Source organism: Stegodyphus dumicola, chromosome 10 (assembly GCF_044657685.1).
Source record: "Stegodyphus dumicola isolate Sdum_Otavi_A_Nest chromosome 10, ASM4465768v1".
In the NCBI taxonomy this organism is placed as follows: Eukaryota; Metazoa; Arthropoda; class Arachnida; order Araneae; family Eresidae; genus Stegodyphus; species Stegodyphus dumicola.
This window is the reverse complement of record NC_140777.1, coordinates 68,525,523-68,550,495: the sequence shown is the minus strand read 5'-3', so window position 1 is coordinate 68,550,495 and position 24,973 is coordinate 68,525,523. Positions and strand designations below refer to the sequence as shown.

Genomic DNA, 24,973 nt, shown 5'->3' with positions numbered 1-24,973 from the left:
AATGATTACAATTTCAGAAAAATTGGATAATTTATTCAAGAGAAAGAACATAAAAAAAAAAAAAAAAAAAAAAAAGCAAGTCAATAACGTGCTGGTCCACCTCATTGTTCAAGCACATGTATGTGAAGCATAGTTTACTGTTTATTCTTAGTACACCGAATGAAATTCTCAAAGAATCTATGACCTGGAGTGGAAATTTCTCCTCTTTAATATCCTGCAAATTGTGCAATTAAAATGTGATGCAGCATCACTTGTTCATTCATTTTCTGCCAAACTTTAAAATTTTACATGTTTCGTCAAAACCTATATGCATATCAACTCGTGACCAAATTGCATTACTCCTTCTGAGTACAGCATTTTTTTTTTAAGAGTATACTTTATTCATGAATTATTTCATACACATATCAAATTATAAAATTAGCCCCTTATAGTTCAAAAACAATTTATATTTCAAAGAGGAAAATCAAATTTTAACTTAAATTCATGAAACTTGTGAATTTGAATTACAAAAGGTGTGACCTTTTACTGTATTCAGCATTATATATATTGAATTTACTTGTAATTACATTAAACATTAGTGATGTTAACACTTTTTAAGATTGCATAATAAATAAAAGAGGTGTTTTATTTATTTATTTATTTATTTATCATTTTTTTTTTTTTTTTTTTTTTTTTTTTACATCTGTGTAGGAAATTAGGACTTTTTAATGTATATAAATTAAGATGCTGATCTCGGTGTTCAGCAAATTTTAAGAGAATCTTTATAACTAGTATTATTAGTAATTCAGTGAACAAAACCACAAACATTAACATATTTGTCTAAGCCTCGATACCTATGAACAGAACAGCTAATCGTACAAATATTTTCACGATTGTTTTATTTTGTAACATAAATATATGGTTGACTTTACACTGAAATATCTGATTGTAATGAAAGTTTTCTGCCAAAAAACGTTCTTAATAAAGATAGGGGAAGAAAAATGAAAGCACTGCCTTTTGTGTGGGTAGCAATCGCCACTCAAATCTATCATTTTCTGCCAACGTTTTGGTAGTTTTTCAAAGCCTTCAGTTCAGAAACTTGGTGGCCACAAGTCCAAACCAGATTAACCTCATTCTACACGTCCTGTTCAGAATGGAAAATAGCACAAGCAAGATGTAGCTGCAGGTGTGGAAAAAGATAGAAGTCCGAAGGAGCGCTGTTGATGCTACATGGTGGGTGTGGTAAAAGATTCCATTCAAGTCCGTACAGAGCCCAGCTGGTGAAGGCAATCACACATGGTCTTGCATTATCTTGACAGAATGTTACCTTTCTGCGGCAGAACTCAGTTCAAAGTTTTTCCTTGATAGCAGCGTCAACATGGAACATTAATGTACACTTTACTGTTGAGGGTTTTACTTTTTTCCAGATACTCTTTGCGGATAAGACCACGGTATTCCCACCAGATACAAAGTACAATCTTTCTGTCAGTCAAATTGCACTTCGCGATGCTGCTGACGGGCTTAACGGCTACAGACCAACCCCCTTAATGGCCCATATTGTTGAAATAAATCCACTTTTAATCACAGGTGATGATCTGGTCCAGAATTGTGTCCTTCCATTGATATTCAAGCAGCTAAGTGCAGACCTGAACAAATCGGTCCTAATCTTCTTGAGTTAGCTCATGTGACACCCAGCAACTGAACTTGTACATCAAGTTTATGCGATACATAGCACAACTAATGGATATGGCACTAACTCCTTAGCAAACTCTTGAGTGGTTGCATACTGATCTTCTTCCACAAATTCTCGCAGGTGGGCCTCATGAACATTAATAGATTGGCCAGAGTGCTCTGCTTCTTGCATGTCATAGTCCTTGTTTTTGAACTTTCGTTACTACATTAGTACCTAAAGCTATACATAGGATTTGGTGAAGTTCTATAGCTGACTTTTTGCAACAGAACTGTAAGAAAATGATGGTTCTAATCTGGTTGCATGATAGTTCCATTTCAGACACCTTGTACTAAATGATAAAGATATTTTTTTACAGATTTCACAACACAGTGTTCTAAAGCAACACTGCTCTCTTTCTTTTAAATGCAAGAACCATTTGATAAAATATGAATTAACATGCCAATGTGAACTGTTTGTGCAGATGATACCTGTGGTGGCAGTAAAATTTTGTTAAAACTTATATATATAGAGAGAGAGAGAGAAAGAGAAGTTTGCAAGCTGTATATTATATTACAGCAATGTGCTGTTTATATGTTTTTCATAGCCACACAAAAAAGACACATAAATGAGAATAACATATGTGCCTTCTAAGTGAAAGGCTTTTGATAGACAAAATGTATAGTCCGACATCTTCCAAAAAAAAAAAAAAAAAAGAGAGAGAGAGAGAGAGAGAGAGAAAAGAAAAATCTAAGGAAAATAATAGAAAATAATAAACTTGATTTCTACAAAATGATGCAGAAAATTTTTTAAATAATTAAATTTAACGGAATATCATACTCTCAGATAACAGTACTAGAATATTTTTAATGCTTTGGAAATTAAAAGCCAATGAAAATGTGGAGGATATCGCAGAAAACAAAATCATAAGTTTCCCAGGAGAAAAGACTGTTTGCAGTCAAAATATTCATTAAATTCATACTTGCACCAAACAGTCATTGATTTCACAGTAACTTATTTTTTTCTCTCCATCAAAATGGTGATACCTTTTCTTAACTCGCATGCCGAAATATTAAAGAGTCAAAAGGTGAGCATGAAAGTACACAGTGCCGATTTCTTTCCATTAAAAGCAACTTTCTTCCATTCCACACGTGATGAAAAATTCAAATTTACTAATTTACACTGCAATATTTCATGTAAGTATTTTCAAACATTTTCCACGATACTTATGAAGAATGAATACCTCTAATGCTAAACAGGCCATACATGATATCAAAAGTAGAAAAATATAATATACCATTAGACTGTATCCGATATACAAGTATAACCAGCATTTTACAAAATATTTTCTTTATTATGAAATAAATAATAAATAATAAATAATAGATATTTCTGCTTTTCTGGTGGAAATAATCTGTACTATTTTTATAATATAATCACAGAAACCAGTTTATTCATTAACTGAAAATAAATAGAAAAGCTGAGGAGAATAATGTATCAAAATATAATATTTTTAACAACCTAATTTTTTGAGACACACCAAATTTTGTTTTTGCATGGCTGCTCCCCACAGTCCACTCCTGATACTGTACATATTGTGGGGCAGAGCAGTCTACAGAAAATTAATCATGTGCATTCATGCTAGACTGACTAATAGGGTGATCTTAAATGTTTATATGTACATTTTCTATTGCTATAATGAACTTATATCAACACTAAATAAAGCAGAGTTAAATTCAGGATTTAAATTTTAAGAAATATAATTTTTTATCCTTTTAATGTTAAAAAATATTAATTATATTAATTTTTAAAATGCATTATTACAATGAGAAAAATTACAATTATAATTGACAAGGAAAAAAATTACCTTATAAAACTGGATATATACACATTTACAAATGTGGCCATTAGGAACTGACAATCAAATTGATCCATGATTCCTCTATGCCCAGGGATGATATCTCCAAAATCCTATACTATGGAAAATATCCACAATAAAATAACCATAAAAAACATAAAATCTGTATATGGTTATATTTTTTTAAACCATTTTTAATCATGTGGAAGCTTTCAATGAAATATTTCTAGTTACACACAATAATTTCATCCTTTATGCAGAAACAGTTTCACAGCCAGTATAAAACCAGGAATTTAGTTACTCTATTCTAGAAACCGATTTAGTTGTTTGCCCATTATTAGTTTATATGCAAAATTTGTTACCAAATTATAGTAAATATAAACTGTTACAAAATTATGTCCATTTCATAACAGAAATTTTTTATTTGTAAAAAAAATTTACAGCAAAATTATAATAAGAATAAAAATATGTATTTTACATAACATTTTTAAATGAAACTAAAAGTTTTAAAGCTTCAAACTGTCATATGTAGGATTTCTGACATCTCTTTTTTCATATTCCTACATCAAAGGATTATTTGAGTGAGGAAAGAAACATTATTCCCATGAAATAAGTAGCATTAAGAATCCTTTATAGCATACATATGATATATATGCAAATGAACTAGTAATGAATTAGCCTTCTTCATGCTCTTAATTTGTTGAAAATCTCTTGGAACCACATCTAAAAAAAAAAAAAAACAATAAACACTTTAAGTACACTAACTTAAAAAAAAAAAAAAAAAAGAAAGAAAGAAATAGAAATAACTAAAAGCAATTTCTCCAATTTATATTAGTGAACAATGATGAGAAACAAATTGCTGCATCAGTAACAGAAAACAATATTCGCCAATCACTTTCTGAACAATCATGTAATAAACTCTATGAAAATGTACTTGTATGTCAAGTTTATGCGATTCATAGCATGAACTAATGGACACGGTATTAGTTCATGCTATACATTACATGTATGCATATGCATACATTACATGGCATTAACTCCTTAGCAAACTCTTGATCTTCTTCCACAAGTTCTCACAGGTGGGTCTCACCAACATCAATAGGCCGGCCACAGCGATCGCTTCTAGAATGTCATAGTCCTTGTTTTTTGACTGTCGATACCAAACCTTCATAGTGTTATATGATACAACATTAGTACCTAATATTACTACCATTGATTTAGTGAATGACGCTGGCAGTGGATTGTAGATTCTTTTCCGTCGCGTGGACATATAACTCTGATTGGTGTAGAATCTTAGGTCGGAGGTCCATGCGACTGCGTATCAGTACCTAAAGCTCCACTCATTTAATGACATTCTGTAGCTGACTTTTTGCAGCAGAACTGGAAGTAAATGCTGGTAATGTGATAGTTCTATTTCAGACAACTTGTACTTAATGTTATCAATATTTTTTTACAGATTTCACAACACAGTGTTCTAAAGCAAGTCTATTTCTTTCAAATGCCATAAATCGTTTGATAAAATGTGATTAAACACGCTAATGTGAAATGTTTGTGCAGAAAATATTTGTGGGAAACTTTCATTAACCCTTTCGCGATGACGCACTTTTGTTTAAGATGCTCGTGCGGGACGGAAGGGAATCGAAAGCAGTCATCGTACAGGACAGAGGTTTTGTATCGCTAAGCTTAATTTTATAAAAAATAAAAAAAAAAAAAAAAAAAAAAAAATTCACTTCTAGCATTGTAATTTTTGGTATCATTTTAGATTATTAATTCAGCTCTTATATATGTTAAAGCACTTAATAATAATAACGTTTTTTTCTTTATTTTACATGGAAACATACTTAAAAAATTGCTTATCTTGAAAAATAAATTTTGAAAGTGCTATTCAAATTATTCCAAACTTTTAATTTATAAAATCCATCAATACAGTTTCAAATTAATAAAACAACACAATAAAGACTATTTACAGTAAGAAGTAACAAAATTTAAAATGAAGACTGAGTATGGTAAATCTCGAAGTACGAAGAAGTAGAAAAATGAATAATCACTCTCATCTGCATTAGTTAAATGGTTCATTAACCATAGAAGGTATTCTTCCCGCACATTACACAGTTAACTTCCAAATTCCGAGTTGCTAAATCAAACTCTTTCCCTTAATTTCTCGGAATTCCGTTTTGTCTATCGATAAGTTACTCCTGTATAAAGTCATGTTACGTTAAATATTAACTTATGCCTGTCCGGTATGGGGTTTTGCCAGCCAAACACATATTAAAAAACTGCAAGTCTTAGAAAATGTAACATTACAGCAAGTTACTAGATGTCGTTGGTTTATATGTATGAAATGTAGTAATCCACAAGAAGCTTAAAATCCCTGAGCTACATTGGTATATGGCTAAAATTGCCAAGAAATTCTTTAGGAAAATCAGCAATGTACAAAATCCAAGTATACCAGAAATGAATTATGATGTTAAGACAGAAACAACACCAGGAGACCTAGTGTGCTTCTCCGAGCCTTGAATTAATTATCATCTCTGAATTTAATCACTATTGCCCAAACTGGGCTCAGTTTAACTTAATTCCTATTATATATTTGCATTATTTTCTTCTTAAATTTAGCTGCTAAATTAATTCTTTGGATGTTGTGCCTTATCTTCAGTAACCTTTTTTTTAAATTCCCATTACTCTAAATTTAGTTAGTTAACTCCCTCTCCCTTTCCGGCTCATCCTATCCCAAAATTATGTATGGCTCTGAAAACCTCCCTTTGCTCCTCCCCAACCATTGCCTGCCAATAGTTATTACTGCACCATGTCTATCTCTCCTCCAATATCTTTAGCTCCTGCAGTCACTTGACCATTCTATCTCCTCTACGCCGTGAGCAGCAGTGACCTCAGTCTAGCTTCCAACATTGTAGGGGTAAGTACGCTCTGAGAGACGGAATGAATTTGTTACTTTTATGCGGATATCTGCAAGCTACTCCCACAGCAAGATATGCCAAATTTGCAAATGCCAAAATTGCACCCATTACAAACTCTACTACTATTCACATTACTTTAAACTTCGCCAATTACTATAATTGCTCTTATCAGAGCATCTGAATGCTATGCATTCAACTCCTACAAACTCGTGTTAGCAAAGAAAACGTTATGCTTTGAAAAATTTTTCATTTGATATATACAGGGTAAGGCTTTGCCTAGGGTTTTACAACTGCGTCGCTTGATAGGGAGGAGGGTATTCTTCCTCTGATAAATAACGCCGTTCCGCCATAATAGACCGGAGGTGAGGCTTTCCGAAATTAAAAGAAAAGAAACAGAAATATATCTGAAGGCAATACAAAACGTAACAGAACTCCACATAGTAACCCTAAAAGACCGTACATAGTAGAGGGAAAAAATAGAATAAAAAAAGGAATTGGATATAAATCAGACACGTGAATGCGAACGTTATATTAGCCTACCGTAATTTAAAGAGTCCACCTTTGTTTACGCTCCCCAACCCTCGCAACGATTGATGAGTAAAATACCACAGTCAGGGAGAATATATCAAACTCAAGGTCAGGAACCTAAAACTGTGTTCATTTAAAAAGTAATGAACATAGGATGTCATCTAGTGGCTTCAGAAAAATGTTCCAGCTTAAAATGCATATACGCATCCCCCGTCCTCTGAATTCAATCTCTAGTGATGCGTGGATGGTACGCCCATCCTGAAAGGGTTAAAACCCAATATTATCCCCATGAAAATGAAATTTAACAGTTCTCTAACAGAGCAAATAAAAGATCAGTAATATACTACATTTAAAGTATTATTTACTTTTTACTTATTTCAAAGAATGTTGTTCCATTCTTCTAATGAGATAACACATAAGTTGATTAAATTCAATTTTATAATAAAAAATGAAAATCAATATTCTTTTTAAACACTGATTACAGAAAGCTGGTATTTTCTCAACCTTAGTGTTGACCTAATAACCAACTAGATGACACAATTACCAACTGGATACTTTTTATTAAACACAGTCAATTTTAAAACTGAATAAAATTTATAGTTAATTTCTTACATACTTAATTGGTAATTTCCAACACATTTAAAGTTACTTATGATGGTCATTGTGACTCATTTCTAAAAGCACAGTTTAATTTAAAATGGAAATAAAGAATTCAAAAACTAACTATTTTCATTAAAAAAAAATTACATTTATTTCTTACAGATCCACGAAGCTAATTTTAATAATCTTCTTTCAAGTAAACTAAAATATTAATAAATATGATATTCACATTTCAACTTTCTGCCATTTTTAATTTTTAATTTTAATGCCATTAAAGCAAAAAAAAAAAAAATTAATTAAAAAATTAAAACATTAAGGAAAAATACTAAGAAACATTAAAATATTAATTTAAAACTCAAATAGAATAATGAATAAGACATTACTCTCCCTTTCCTACTCCCATCTTGAAAGAAATTTTTTTAACCCCAATGGCCAAATAATAAAAATATGGAATATTGGTAACCCAGTTTCAAAGACTGGCGAATCAGCTGGATGCATTGTAGTTTTCAAGGATTTTCCCATGTATATGAATAAAAGAATTCCCTTAAAAAGTCTTCCATGAAAGTATCTCTTCCCATCCTAACTATCCATGCGAGTACAGTAGTTGAATCGCTTCAGCAGTTACATTTGACATCCTTCTAATTCAGTGCTTTTCAGCTACCAAATCTGTCAATTATGCACCCACCAAGGCAGCTAAAAGTTCCATATGTATTATTATTTCACCTCTTAAAGGAGTTACTGTGGATTTAATAGAAAGCAGTGAGAGTTTGACAGAACTTTCCTCCTCAATCTCAAAAATACCACAGAAGCATATGCATCTTTACTAACATCACAGAAAGTGTGAATCATGCAACGCTTCAAATTTTCTGCTGTAGCATGAATCCATGCTACAGCAGAAATTATGATCCAATATGAATTCATATATTCATCCAATATGAATTTTTTCCAAAATCTTTAATTCTTGAAAACATTGCAAGAATTCTTTCCTCAGATTATCCATGATTTATGCATCCAATTTCACATCCATGTTCCAAGCCTTCTGTAACATTATCTTGGGGCAAAGCATAACTGGAGCGGTATAACCAAATGGATCAAAAACTTTATGGCTACTGATTACATAATTCACTTAGTTATCTTTTCAAGGTTTTCTTCTTTCATCCAACTCATATTAATTTTTAAGGAATCCAACATCAGGCCTAAGACAGGTGTTTCCCAACCATGTTCAGTTTTATCTTCTGTATATTCCCAATGTCTGGGATTAAAACTGCCTTTTGATACTTGTAAACTGGACTTGGATATAAAATTTTTACAATTAATGTAATTATCAACACTAGCTACAACACTGTCTACACAGAAACTGTGTTGCAGGGTTTCCTTAAATTTAGAGTCAAAACCTTGACTAGTCTCAATATCATATTCTATAACAGGGCCAAGAAGGAAAAGGCTGCTCTTAACTCCAAAAACAACTCCTGTATGTTGAAACATTTTATGTTACTTCCCTTCTAAATTTTCCCACCCCAAAAATGCAAGAAGTCTCTGTCATCTTCGCAAACACTTATTTTGCAGAAAATCTGCTGTGATGCCAAACTTCTTTTTTTCAAAATCGCAGTTAAATATCTGGAATCAGTTCTGCAAGATTTGACCCACATTGCAGGCACTAGTTCATGGAAGGACGGTCTTGCAATTTTGCAGATGCATCAAATACTGATTAAATGGGATATGAACTGTTGGTTTCTTTTATGATAGGTCAATAAGGTAAGTAATTCTCACAGAAAATCACTTAATTTCGAGGGATGACTCAATAACTCCTTCATCAAGCAATCCCAGAAAAATATTTTGATATCTGTCATACAAGCTGTTGGACAAGAGTTTTGTAGTTATCACTTCAAGTCATTTCTGGGTGAGGCTAAAGTTATTGGATAAAGAACTATCATCAGCACATGGCAAACAAATTTCATAACGATTATCTCAATTAAATTTCACTATTTCTAGGAAGTGTTCTTTAGTTTTTTAATCTATATCCAAATTAAATACTTTTTCTCCGTGGCATTCTAGATTCCAAAGACATCTAATCTCCAGAGATCAGCAATTTTCATTTCCTTCAAAAATAGTGACATTATAGGCATTGCAAAGTTTTCTTTTATAGCATCCTGAAAGGGTTAAAACCCAATATTATCCCCATGAAAATGAAATTTAACAGTTCTCTAACAGAGCAAATAAAAGATCAGTAATATACTACATTTAAAGTATTATTTACTTTTTACTTATTTCAAAGAATGTTGTTCCATTCTTCTAATGAGATAACACATAAGTTGATTAAATTCAATTTTATAATAAAAAATGAAAATCAATATTCTTTTTAAACACTGATTACAGAAAGCTGGTATTTTCTCAACCTTAGTGTTGACCTAATAACCAACTAGATGACACAATTACCAACTGGATACTTTTTATTAAACACAGTCAATTTTAAAACTGAATAAAATTTATAGTTAATTTCTTACATACTTAATTGGTAATTTCCAACACATTTAAAGTTACTTATGATGGTCATTGTGACTCATTTCTAAAAGCACAGTTTAATTTAAAATGGAAATAAAGAATTCAAAAACTAACTATTTTCATTAAAAAAAAATTACATTTATTTCTTACAGATCCACGAAGCTAATTTTAATAATCTTCTTTCAAGTAAACTAAAATATTAATAAATATGATATTCACATTTCAACTTTCTGCCATTTTTAATTTTTAATTTTAATGCCATTAAAGCAAAAAAAAAAAAAAAATTAATTAAAAAATTAAAACATTAAGGAAAAATACTAAGAAACATTAAAATATTAATTTAAAACTCAAATAGAATAATGAATAAGACATTACTCTCCCTTTCCTACTCCCATCTTGAAAGAAATTTTTTTAACCCCAATGGCCAAATAATAAAAATATGGAATATTGGTAACCCAGTTTCAAAGACTGGCGAATCAGCTGGATGCATTGTAGTTTTCAAGGATTTTCCCATGTATATGAATAAAAGAATTCCCTTAAAAAGTCTTCCATGAAAGTATCTCTTCCCATCCTAACTATCCATGCGAGTACAGTAGTTGAATCGCTTCAGCAGTTACATTTGACATCCTTCTAATTCAGTGCTTTTCAGCTACCAAATCTGTCAATTATGCACCCACCAAGGCAGCTAAAAGTTCCATATGTATTATTATTTCACCTCTTAAAGGAGTTACTGTGGATTTAATAGAAAGCAGTGAGAGTTTGACAGAACTTTCCTCCTCAATCTCAAAAATACCACAGAAGCATATGCATCTTTACTAACATCACAGAAAGTGTGAATCATGCAACGCTTCAAATTTTCTGCTGTAGCATGAATCCATGCTACAGCAGAAATTATGATCCAATATGAATTCATATATTCATCCAATATGAATTTTTTCCAAAATCTTTAATTCTTGAAAACATTGCAAGAATTCTTTCCTCAGATTATCCATGATTTATGCATCCAATTTCACATCCATGTTCCAAGCCTTCTGTAACATTATCTTGGGGCAAAGCATAACTGGAGCGGTATAACCAAATGGATCAAAAACTTTATGGCTACTGATTACATAATTCACTTAGTTATCTTTTCAAGGTTTTCTTCTTTCATCCAACTCATATTAATTTTTAAGGAATCCAACATCAGGCCTAAGACAGGTGTTTCCCAACCATGTTCAGTTTTATCTTCTGTATATTCCCAATGTCTGGGATTAAAACTGCCTTTTGATACTTGTAAACTGGACTTGGATATAAAATTTTTACAATTAATGTAATTATCAACACTAGCTACAACACTGTCTACACAGAAACTGTGTTGCAGGGTTTCCTTAAATTTAGAGTCAAAACCTTGACTAGTCTCAATATCATATTCTATAACAGGGCCAAGAAGGAAAAGGCTGCTCTTAACTCCAAAAACAACTCCTGTATGTTGAAACATTTTATGTTACTTCCCTTCTAAATTTTCCCACCCCAAAAATGCAAGAAGTCTCTGTCATCTTCGCAAACACTTATTTTGCAGAAAATCTGCTGTGATGCCAAACTTCTTTTTTTCAAAATCGCAGTTAAATATCTGGAATCAGTTCTGCAAGATTTGACCCACATTGCAGGCACTAGTTCATGGAAGGACGGTCTTGCAATTTTGCAGATGCATCAAATACTGATTAAATGGGATATGAACTGTTGGTTTCTTTTATGATAGGTCAATAAGGTAAGTAATTCTCACAGAAAATCACTTAATTTCGAGGGATGACTCAATAACTCCTTCATCAAGCAATCCCAGAAAAATATTTTGATATCTGTCATACAAGCTGTTGGACAAGAGTTTTGTAGTTATCACTTCAAGTCATTTCTGGGTGAGGCTAAAGTTATTGGATAAAGAACTATCATCAGCACATGGCAAACAAATTTCATAACGATTATCTCAATTAAATTTCACTATTTCTAGGAAGTGTTCTTTAGTTTTTTAATCTATATCCAAATTAAATACTTTTTCTCCGTGGCATTCTAGATTCCAAAGACATCTAATCTCCAGAGATCAGCAATTTTCATTTCCTTCAAAAATAGTGACATTATAGGCATTGCAAAGTTTTCTTTTATAGCATCTATTTGTGGGACTTTAATGTCCATCAGAGATGGATTTGGACTGCAACTAAACCCACAACTACTTTTCTTCTGCCCATCAAATGCCTAACAATAATACTTGCTCCAGTGAGGACTAATAAGAGGGGTTAGCATCTGTCATGACGTGATGACCATGCATGCGCAGTTTAGCCGAATGGCCTGCAACACCTCTCTCTCATGTGACTTACTAGAGAAGAGTAGTTAGTTAATAGTTAGTAGCGAAGTAATGAAGGTAATCCGCTGTATGCCAGCATAATGTTAATCACATGGTTCTATTTTTGTGTTAATCATTTGTTCTTATTTTGTTCGTGTATTAATAAAGTTTTTGTGTTGTTAAAATGGCTGGTTTATGTAATGCCCACATTTATTGCACATTAAGGAAACATACATATATCCAGAACCCGCCCAAGAAGCAGAATATGACAGTATCTATTAAAACAACACCCAAGTCTTTCAATTCATCAAATCAAGGGCCTTTATTTATTAGTAATATACTTTCACATGTAATACCTTGATACAAGACTTGAAAATTGCAAGTGATATTCCCATTTATTTGCTTTATTTTATAAGAGTTATGCCTATTTTCTTTAGTAAAAAGACAACCAGCCAAAAAGTGTTTAGCTGCCTCTCGATGACTTATAAGATATTTCATCTCTTCTGCGATATTCCTTAAAATAAATTACTTTCGTGAGCCAGTATCGCATAGCACACAAACTATTCTTTCTTCATCACCAAAAATAAGGCTGACTTTAAAGTCTGAAGGAATGCCTTTGGATTTGAATTTATATTTCACAAGTCAACGTCTTTTCCAAGAGAAATTTCCTTCTTCTTCTGACTTCGCTTGTTGCAGGTCTGCAGTTGATCACACATCAAGAAAACATGTTTTTTACTACAAATGAGATATTTTAAAAACATGCAACACTTTCTAACTGAATGACTAGGAACAAGGCACACAAAACAGTTCTTATCTATTACTATCTTCTTTCAGGCTTTCTTCTAGCATCAGTTTTTGGGCATTAAAACAATTAGCTCTAGCATGCTTGCCTTCACAAAATATATATCCTGGTTTCATTCTTCCAGATTCTTTTGTGAATGTCAGCAGCATGCATGCAATAGGAATTTTACCTCTTTGAGGTTCCAAATTATATTTCTTTTTTCTGGGCATCTTTGTATCTTCATTTTTAGTTAAATCAAAACCTGACATTGCCAAAAATATTCTTTCCTCTCCCTCTACTTCCCCTTCGAGGAATGACATCAAATTGTTCAGATGTTCCTTCTCATCCTTTATATTATAGGACTGGAAGAAGGCTTTCTATTCCAAGAGTTCTATTAACTGAGCCCTATATTAAGCTAGAAAGTCCTCATTATAGCAAAATTCTATCACTGAATAAACAGTAAATTTGTCTGTTGTAATTTAGTTGTAACTTGAGACTTATTTGTGAGCTCTCGAAACATTGGGAAAATGTTTCGAGAGCTCACAAATAAGTCTCAAGTTTGTCATAGAGGGATATCGGAGATAATTTTTGGTCGGATTGTAGAGAGATTATTAATTTCAACAACTCTGACATATGCGTCTACCAAAATACCTTCGCAAATGAAACGAGCTTTTAAACTATCTGCAGCCTTTACATAATTTGTTCCAGTTGGTAGGAAACTTTTCACTACTTCTCTTGCTCTGGTACCAACATTTGCATTCAGTATAAATATTGGAATTTGTTTTCAGGAGCCAGAGCATTATTTTTATTAATATGTTCAAATTAGCTCCAAAAAGGTAACCATTCTTTTAAATCATTAACAAATTGTCTGAACTGTAATTTAGGCAGACTTTTCCTTAGAACTACTAGTTTCTAAAATATGCTCAAAAATTGTATCTGGGCTTTGAGTTTGAACTTTTCTATAAAACTAACATGTTTATATTAAAATAAATACTTAACAAACAGACAAAAACATCCTCCCACCTTCTGATTATACATTATAATCAGAAAATTGCACATTATGTTTTTACATGATGTTGAATACAAATACACAATATATAGCAACATATATTTTTAAAAATGACAAAAATTAGAACAACACATATGATAAAAATTCTTACATCTATTTTTTACAAATCCACTTTATCAGGAACTTTTATCTATCTACTTGATTTAGACATTTTCATTTTAGGTTTTGGGATACTTCCATTCTCAAATGAGTCCTTATTATCAATACATTTCACTTTTTCTGCTTTTAGAACATCATTAATGACTGAAACCTCTAAAAGGATACACATGCCGAATTAAACAAAGTAATTTCAAATGAGAGGTTTTTATTTTTACAAGTCAAACATATCCATCCTTTTCAGGAATCTGTTCTGCCCAGTTGATTCTTTTTACTGTTGCCTATTCCAATTAGCAGTATATCTCCAACTGCTATTTTAGGAGCATCTTTACTTTCTGCTCTTTGAATGAAAAGCCCTAAGTATTCACCTCTGAATTGATTTCTCAGATCTCTTTGCAGATTTTGCCTATATTTGATCCTTCGATTTAAGCTCTGATGGTGGAGAGCTTCAACATCTGGTGTATTCTATTCCTTGATGACTCGTAGGAAAAATGAAGGTGATATGGGGCATACACTGGTTATCATAAATTAAGGAAAAATCACAAAAATTGCAATAAATCCCTAAAAAATAAGCCAAACCGTGTAAAATTTGAATATGTTGCAAAGTAAGAGTAGCTGAGTAAAACTGCGATATGTAAATTAGTGGTGCTGCTTTCGGAATATGTCATCTGCGAGGAGCATAAAAGTCCATGTTTGAGAGCAAGTCCACATATTTCACTGTGACAGTGACATCAAAAATCTGAGATAGCCAATTCGTAACAATCGGAATATGTCATCTGCGAGGAGCATAAAAGTCCATGTTTGAGAGCAAGTCCACATATTTCACTGTGACAGTGACATCAAAAATCTGAGACAGCCAATTCGTAACAATGACCTCCAGGCATCATTTGCCTGCAGAACTGCGATGGAGAGCCATTGGGAGACTAGAGGCAGGAGAAAGTCAAACAGAAGTGGCCAGATGGCTAAATGTGAGTCCTTCTGTGGTTCACAGACTTTGGAGGCAATTTTAAACCACAGATTCGGCATCTAGGAGGTTCAGCCAAGGACGGCCAACTGCTTTGACGAGTGCCGATGACCGATATTTGACATTATGTGCACGCAGGAATAGAACTGCTACTCCGACTCTTCTTAGATCCTCCCTTGCTGCAGCCACCGGAAGGTTCATGTCAACATCAAATGTGCATAGAAAGCTTCACGAAGGTAGTCTGTATGCGAGGCAACCAGCCATTTGTATGCCGCTCGCGTCACGCCATAGGAGGGACCGTTTTCACTGGGCACAACAACATGTCCACTGGACGCCTGATCAATGGAGGGCAGTTCTTTTTATGGATGAGTCCAGGTTTAGTGTAGAAAGCGATAGTAGGCGTTATTTGATATGGAGAGAACCTAGAACCCGTTATCATCCGTCAAACATCCGTGAAAGAGATGCATACGGAAGGGGCAGTGTCTATGTTTGGGTGGCATCTCTTTGGGTGGATGCACAGACCTCCACGTCTTTCCAAGGGGAACCATGGATGCTCAGATTTATAGAGATGACATCCTTGATGTTTATGTGCGCCCATATGCCAGGGCAACAGGTGATGCTTTCCTGTTACAGGACGACAAGGCAAGACCACACAGGGCTCGCATCGTAGATGATTAGCTTCAACAGGAAACAATTATGCACATGGGGTGGCCAGCTCCTTCCCTGGACTTGAATCCTATCGAGCTCGTTTGGGATGCTTTAGCGAGACGTCTAGCTGCTCTCAATCCACTCCCTCAAACCCTTGTTGTGCTTGCAACTGCTTTGCAAGAGCAATGGCTCTCGCTTCCTATGGAACTGATAGGCTGCATAATTGAAAGCATCACACATTGCTGTATGTGCTGTATTACTTCTAGAGGTGATCATATTCCATATTGAAGGTACTTTTCCTATAGCAAACTGACACCTTCAATTTGTTCATTTTATACATGTGCTAATTTCTATACTACCATATTTGTCTGGTAATTTCTTCTTATGTTATTTGATAACTTACTATGTGTTGCATATTGTGGGTAAGTTTCATTAAATTCTACACATAACTTTTTCAGTAATCGTGATTTTTGTGATTTTTCCTTAATTTATGATAACCGGTGTAGTTGTTTATAGTAAAATTTATACATATTACATTTTTAGGAACTGCTGTTGTTGTTTGCCAAATATATTTCCTACTAAGGTTATTTTTACTCCATCTATATAAGAAACAGCATTACAAATATGAAATGCTCATAAACTCACCAGCCCATATTTGAATTCATATAGTAAGAGCTTTCAAATTCACTCGTTCAAAACAATGCAATAAATTGGGTTAAAATTATATTAATATGAAAAATTCATAAAACAAATGACAAAAATCTAACAGAAAATTTCAATCATTGCATCAAATACCTTTATTTTCTTTCGTTCTTCAAATTTGTGTAATTCTTTTTCTCATTCCGCAACTGCTTTACTGTCTGCTTCCATTGGTTTTTCAACTAAATAAATGTAAAATTATCATAATATTATTTAAACAGCATAAGACTTCTGCAAATATGTTAATTCTTTTCTGTGAATATTTATATGAATAAGATTTATTCTGATGGTAATAAACATTGACACTTGTTCAAAGCCTTCCTTAACACAATTGCTATTATATGTAGAATTCTTCAATGATTAAAATAAAAATTGTTCAATAATTTTCGTATAATATTATTGAAAAATTTTAATAAACTTTGAAGCCATTTTTAATAAATTTTGGTATAAAACACCCGTTACGACACAGCATCAGAATATTTCATAATCAAATTATTAGCATTCTTTTGGAGGGTTAAGGAAAAGAATGAAACACATTAGAAGACTGTTGTTCAGTATTAATGAAAGCTAGCGTTATAGTTTATGAAGCCAAATTATTAAATTATACATAAATATAAATGTCAAATTATAAAACGAACATACTCCATTTGACTGATCTTTTTACAAATTTAAAAATTTGATCAAGCATGGAAATTTAATTTACAGCAGCTAATGAAAATTTATATTAATACCATTTTAAGGGTAATCCTTAAAATTAGGATTAGGTAATAATCTGCCATATTCCTCTAAGCTGACAGTTTATATCATTGCTTTGTTAAAAACATGATATTGCATTATATCATGTTTTGTTAAAAACATTTCTGCACACATAAACTAGAAACACAAGAAAGCACAGAAATGCCTTATTTGTTCATTATTATGCAGTTTCATACATTGTAAGTTATCTGGCATAAAAACAACTGCATGTGAATGCTTTTGAATTCAGTGCCTGCTGTTATCAATATATACAGGGAAATTAAATTTATTTAATTTAAAAGTTGACTCTACATGGAAACAAGGAGCATATATATTTATCAAACATAACTTGCCTACAAAAATGACATCCCTCCCATTCAATTGATGTATCAGAAGTTCTCACCCTTTTTGCCCTAAGCACCTATTTCACCATTGCTAGATCATTCCCCACTCCTACACTCCTTCCACCAAACTCAAGATACATATACATTAAATTTACATTCTACATTATACATTTTACATTAAATTTAGATTACTTTTTAATGGAACAGCAGGAAGCATGTGCAGTCAAGCTGACCACATATTCCCTTGGCTGAGAACCCCTGTTCTCGTAGATATTTACAATGTTTCAGAGAACCTGGAAAAATGTTTCTTTATCTAGTTAGCAGCAGTTAATATTCCTTTTCAACATTTACAATGTCTGAGCATATTTTATGTATGTGGTTAGTTTTAAGGATTTCCACTTCACACACACTCAAAGGAAAAAAGAGAGAGAAATGAAAAAAGAAAAAGTAGTTCTATATTGATCAGATCTGCATATCTAGTTGCTGTAAAACAGATATCTTGATTGTCGGGGATCAGATATGATTTGGAAATTTTAAAAACTGCTCCAGCACATTCATTATGAAATCTGCTGTATCATATGTCCCTCTATCTTGTTAGTCCCAAAACTGATGTTTATCCTCGTACTAAGAAGACTCCATAAAAAGATACAAGATTTTAAAACTCAGTATTTAATAATTTTTGTTACAGACACATCCACTAAGACAAAACTATGCCTAATCTTTATAAAAAAAAAAAAAAAAAAAAAAAACTTTTAGAATGGATATGTCCACTGTACATAAAGCTCTTAAAAAAAATAAAAAAAATAAAAAAAAAAAAAAAAAAAAAAAAAAAAAAACCAGTCAGGAATGCAATACGTAGTATGACTCATCAAACACCTATATGCTTTAAAATCCCCTCCCATACCAGTATAGTTTATGAACCTCTTACACACAATCAAACAATACAGAAATCATCTAACAATTATAACAGAATATGCAGAAATAATGTGCTTTTATATGTGCAATCCATGCTTAAATTGAATTATCTGTATTATATAACATCTAGTAAACATGCTATTAAGTCAATTTTTGAGTTGTAGTTCATGTATAGGTAATTATTCAATTCTCAAAAGAGCTAAAACAGATCTAAGGATATATCTTCTTAATTTGTCTAATGAAATCTTTATAATATGATTCATAAGGAAATAAATATTTGTTGGCTTTATGCTAATCTATAGAACTGCATCTGAATAACAGACAGGCATAAGTTCTCCTTCCATCTAGAAGCATAAAAGAAAAACCTGTTTCATATTAATTATAGCAAAATTTCCATGGCTGACTTTCAGGAATTGCCGAGTATAAGACTATACAAACTACCAAAGAAAATGTTAATTATCTTGGTAACTCAAAACAAGTAAATGATGGAAAACAGTAATAAAAATACTTCTACATTAAAATACCAGCATTTCAGAGCATAGCTATTTATCTTTGAAAATTACAGTACACAAAATGAAATAGGTAAAAAATATTTTAAATTTTTACTTACTCCTTTTTTTAAATGAAAGCTCATAAGAAATATTTTTTAACACAAAGATTTTTTTTTTTAAACTTTGAATGTGACATCTTTATTTTTAATCTTCAGCATTAATTGTTAATTTTTACCTATTGCCTTCTGAACTTTTAAGAAAAATTATATATTGATGAGCACACAAAGTAAAAGCTATATAAACTGCGATACATTTAGTTTTCCCCCCCCCCTTCCAAAAGTATGAATTTAAACTGTATAAGTCTATAATCCATTCCATCTACAGATAAGCATAAGAATTTTTGTCAAATAAACGTTGTTCTGAAATTTTGACAGATGCTTATTTCTTTATTATACCCATCACTATTTCCAATTAAATAAGAAACACGTATTTGGAAAATAATTCATCAAATCTAAAATATTTTCAAACATACGAATACATACCTATATTTACTTAAAAATTTATTTGAAAGTTTAAAATAAAAAATGACATGGACACACCTGTATGCTCCATTAAATTATACACTTTTTTTACTGAACTTCATTTAAACTTATTCCCTTTAATTCTTTTAACTTAATTGAACAATCTCTCAAAGCAAGTTGAAAATGACATCAAAACCGTCAAATTTTGAAATTAAATATCCTACACAATTTTTGTCCTATGAGAGTCAAACTTCTTATAATTTTATTTTTTCACGACGATACAAATTTCCCAAATATAAGTATAGAAACTAGGAAATTGCATTAAATATTAAACAATTTGAAGAAAGACATGGCCAAAAACTTGAATATAATTTTTATTCCTTGTTAAAGCAATTCTGAGATGATAATCTGACACTTAGCACATTTTAAGACTATGGATAACTTTTTGTTTTAAAGAAAGTGAGCAGCAGCAGCATGTTTTCAGAGTAAAAGGAAAATGAGTTAAAAAACAGAAAAAAAGATTAGATAGCAGTATAATTTTTATTGCAACTGACAGAATCAAGCATGTCAATGTGTTATTATATGTATATAGTATATACACTCACACCTGACTTTACTTGGCCTTTATTTTCACAATTGTTGGTTATAGCCATATACTTCCAACTAAAGAAGTATTTTTAATGATGAAAATATTCATGTTTTGGCGAAGTCAAATTTAAAAAAAAAAAATTACTTTTGGCAAAAAATAAGATCTAACTTTTAATGTGGTCTCTTGGTTTTTGTACTTATGTTTGGGAAAGTTTTATACTTGTTATAAATAAATAAAATCAGAGTTCTGACTCCTATATGACAAAAAATTGACCAGAATATTTAATTTCAAAATTTGCAATTATTGATGTCATTTTCAACTTGCCTTAAGGGATCAGTTAATTTAAGTTGGAATAATTTAATAGTCCAGCATCTCACTAATATGACACATCATCAATTACAGAGCTTCAATGTTTCAATAGTTAAACACACTAAAATAAAATATGTCCACTAAATTTCACAGGAAAGAAGCAAGAATAGACATATGAAATCTATGTATCTGGCATTTTCACTATATACACAAACTCAGAACTTGGGTACTGTTTATAAGACTCAGATATAGTTCTAAAAAGATTGGATTAGACTTTTTAATCTGGATAAGGTTACAGCTATCTGCTTAAACTCCAACCCAATTTTGACCAAGCATCTCCCCCTTTCCCAGTGGATGGAATCTGAAGATCTCATATTACTATGCCTTATATCAAAATTCTCAAAACGTCTTCCATTTCAACAGATTCTAAGTTTATCCACACCACAAAGATATTATAGTAACAAATATCTATGCCCTATTTAAAATTCAAATGCAAACCAAACCCAACAAGAAGACATTCGACTGGCATTAATCATCAAACAATTTTGGGCAGTAGTTATGGATAAAAAAGTATTATAAAGATTAAAATTTCTAAAAAAAAAAATAAATAAAGGGAAGGAAGGAAGAAAAGACAATGATAAATCTCTTTCTCTAAAGATAATATGTTTTTCTAGAAGAAAATAGATGATTAAGACACAATAACACGCCGAATAAATACTAATTCAGAAGTCAAACAACAAAAATCAGCTTAACCTTTTTATTAATTACAAAATTGCTCAAATTCTCCATATGTTACTTTTAAGTTATTTTTCACCTATCAGAAAAATTCCTCATTCGATTCTTAAATTTCCTGTCTCTGATTTTAATTCTTATGGAATGTAATTGTGTTAATGTGATTTGACTTATATCTGCTGAAATTCTGAAAAAGGCACTGAAATTTCTCATCAAGGAAACATTAAAAAAAGGGAAAATAAAGAAACGTTTGATAATAGAGATACATTCTGCAAGAAAAGAAGAGGAAAAAAGGTGGTCACGTAGTTTAAGAACAACAATCTCCACATGTGCACATCTTACGATGGAGTCTATAGCAGATGTACCACTAAAATTAATTAATTTTTCTAATTTAGAAAGTTACAGCTATTATGAAAAAATAAAAAGTACTCTTGGAAGTGATTTCTCTTTTCTTGATGTTAATAAAAAGGGTCTTCACTTGTTCAAGGAAAAACATGTCAATAACATTTGTTTTAAAGTAATGCCAGGTAGCAAGCCCTGTTAAGGCAGAAATGAAGAAAACAATTAATTAGTGCAAATTTCTGCAGAAAATGAGGTAAGATTTATAAATATTCTTTTTATGCACAATACTTACAAATATTCCTGTTTTACTTTATTAGGAATTTTAAGTGTATATCAATAGTTGAAAAATATTCCTGAGACATTGAATAATGTTTTCCAAACTTTAAAAATGTAAACATACTAATGTAAATATTTGTTAATAGTTCATGAATGGTTGTTCTAAATTATTGAATAGTTGAATTCATGCCAGATCTGCTTATATGCAAAAATATTAACGGTATAAGCTAAGCTAAAATTATCTATTTCAGTTAATGCTGCAGATTGCGTTGTTTGTTAATCTTCTAATTGGATCCGGCTTATTATTTTTTGCAGACTGTTACAGCAATTTTATAAAAGTAAGCTTGAACTTTCGATTATGTCAAAAAGAATTTCCGATTCTGGAGCTGCCAAAGGATCTACAAAGGAAAAGCATGTTTCGATGTCCATCAAACAAAAAGTGGAATTGCTGCAAAAAATGGATAAAGGCATATTCTTTGTTTCTCTAACCATTCCGAAATCTGTTTATCAATTTCATGTTGCTGCTATGCGGGGGGGACGTCGCGGCACGCAATGAACTGGAAGTTGATCTGTCAGCACTATCCTTATCGTCAGGACAAATGTTTTTATTTTATTCGGCTTATAATTCCTTACTAAATGTAGTATTTCATCTCGATGTACTCCGTATTTGATATGATTTAAATCAAATTCCTCGTCATTATAAATATCACGAACACACATCAAATAGTTTTCTGGTTGCAATTTTCTAATTTTGACTATGCGTAATGTATGCTTTATGCATGCGCGCATTTAAAGAAATGTTTAATAAAGTAAACAAATAAATAATAAGCTTTTTTTTGTAAATTTTAATACAATTTTGATCATAATTGCTCTTTATTTCATAAACTACGGTTTCATATTTTTTATTTTATAATTTCTGCATGCCATCTTACCAGATTTAAACTGATGATCTATAATCCAGAAAAACCAATAATCCGGAATCGCCGAAATCCCGGCGAGTCCGGATTAAAGACTTTTGACTGTAATACAATGTATTAATTATTCATGCTAATGCTGGAGAAGCAGGTCATGGATAATTGAAAAATATGGATAACCCAAACTCTCAATTTTCATGTGTATTGTGTTTATTTATTTATGTATTTCAAATCAATAATTTTTACCTTATTTTTGAAAGCATTTAAATATTTGTCAAATTTTGTGACATATTTTTCATGTGCTATTTTATCATTGTATTCGAATTCCCTTCGGTCAAAGAATTTCAACACAGTTTTAACAAAAATCATTCCTTTCTCGAAAGCAGTGTAATTGTAAGTACCTTCTTCACTTGTATGTTCAGTATCACTCTCTGCCTCTTCTGTTCTTCTGACATTTGACATATGTCCATGTCACTCAAGCACTGAATATCCAGCTCTGTCGAATCACCGTAAAACCATTTCTCAATTGACATTGCCGAAGATTTTTATATTTTCAGTTTTTTGGAATACAACTTCAGTAATTGCCTTGATGTTTTCGCATTAGATAAATCTCAGATTTTTATATTAGGAAGAACCTTACCTCATTCTTGAACAAGTGTTATTGTTTTACAGTGGAACCTCGAGATACAAGTTTAATTGGTTCCAGCACTCAGCTCATATAGCGAATTTCTCGTATCTAGAAACAAACTTCCCCATTCAAAATAATGGAAATCCAGTTAATCCATTCCGCACCCCCAAAAATCTCATTGCCATCTTATCTTCAGTCGATGTACCTGGTGTTTTTCAGAAAAGGTCCAAGTACAGGTTCTTAGCCTTAGCGCAAATGATAGCTTCTGGCACCGAATCGTCTTTTAACTGATTCTCTGCAATTCACAGTAACAACAGCTTCTCGATATCTCCTAAGAGTTTTGGACGGTGCTTAGAAATAATGGTAACTCCTTTGGCCACATCAAGTTTCTTAATTTCTTCCTTCTCCTTCAGAATAGTATAGATCATCGATGTCGAACAACCGCAAGTCTTTGACAGCTCCATAACTCTTATATCACGCATATGTTTATCTACGATTTCTTTCTTAATTTCAAAGGCCATGGCTTCCTTCTTCTTTCAGCACTATCTGAGGCAACAGTCTTCTTGGGAGGCATCGTGAAATAATTATTTTCATGTTAAATGTAAAAGACAATTAACTCACAAGTGCACAAACACTTAGATCAATGAGCACTGAGTGATCTGGCAGGGAGATTCCCCGTGTTGTGCCGGATCGGGAAACACGACACTCATACCCACAGCCTGGCACCTTGCTCATAACTCAAGTCAATGCTCTTATTTAAAGATGAATTTTTCACTCATACTTTCCAAGTATCTCAAATTTCTTTTATATAGAGGTGCTCATATCTCAAGATTCCAATGTACTTGAGACCAAGCATTTGTTACTCCATATATGACATCAGTTACAGTCAACACTTTCCAGAACTTCATTAAATCATCATTTTCCTCAGCAAGAGTAATGAGGAGATGAGGTAATTGTTGAAACTTAACCTAAAGATACAATTCAGTTTTTTTTACAGCATGCTTTTTAAACACTCTCGCACACAGCATCGAGCGTGCATGGGCTCCGCAATGCACAGATAACCTACAAACCAGATAATCGAAAGTATACTGTAGTTTAATATTATAATATATTAATACAATTAATTACTATGTACATATTTTTCTTGTCTTTGATGAAGCAAATTTATCAATTAGTTCATCAAAGTCAGTCACTTCAAATTTTTCTCTTTCTACACTTAAAAAATCTAAGTCACTTAGGCGACCTTATCCCAACCTTGATCATAGATATATCAAAATTAATTTTAATTTTCTGAAATACCATTCACAGTTAGCAACTGATGCTGAAATAGCACAGAGTATTTGAAGTGCAACTCTCAGCTTTGGAAAATCTTCTCCCTACAAGATTATATAAGTTAGCTCTAGTAGAGTTTCAGGTTCAATTTTTTTCCCCCTACTGTGGAGTAATATCTTGCAGTAACATATTTCGACACAGAATTCTGTTCCATTAAAATCTGTATTATAAAATCAACCAAAATTTTTATAATTCTTTTCAAGATCATTATCAATATTATCCT

The 24,973-nt window shown here is 32.0% G+C and overlaps 1 long non-coding RNA gene across 7 annotated transcripts in view; it reads right to left on the bottom strand.

The window, feature by feature from the left end:
* LOC118183997 (uncharacterized) overlaps positions 1 to 24,973 on the bottom strand; it is a 53,343-nt gene that overhangs the window by 654 nt on the left and 27,716 nt on the right. For 4 of the 7 annotated variants that reach the window (XR_004757331.2, XR_004757330.2, XR_004757329.2 and 1 more), the window contains 2 exons: positions 16,719 to 16,804; positions 3,516 to 4,229 (listed from right to left, as the gene is read on the bottom strand). This is a non-coding gene — a long non-coding RNA (uncharacterized LOC118183997). Of the gene's footprint in view, positions 1 to 3,515; positions 4,230 to 9,583; positions 9,700 to 16,718; positions 16,805 to 24,973 lie in introns of those variants that run through there. The other 3 variants (XR_015043442.1, XR_015043443.1, XR_015043445.1) reach the window with 2 other exon arrangements.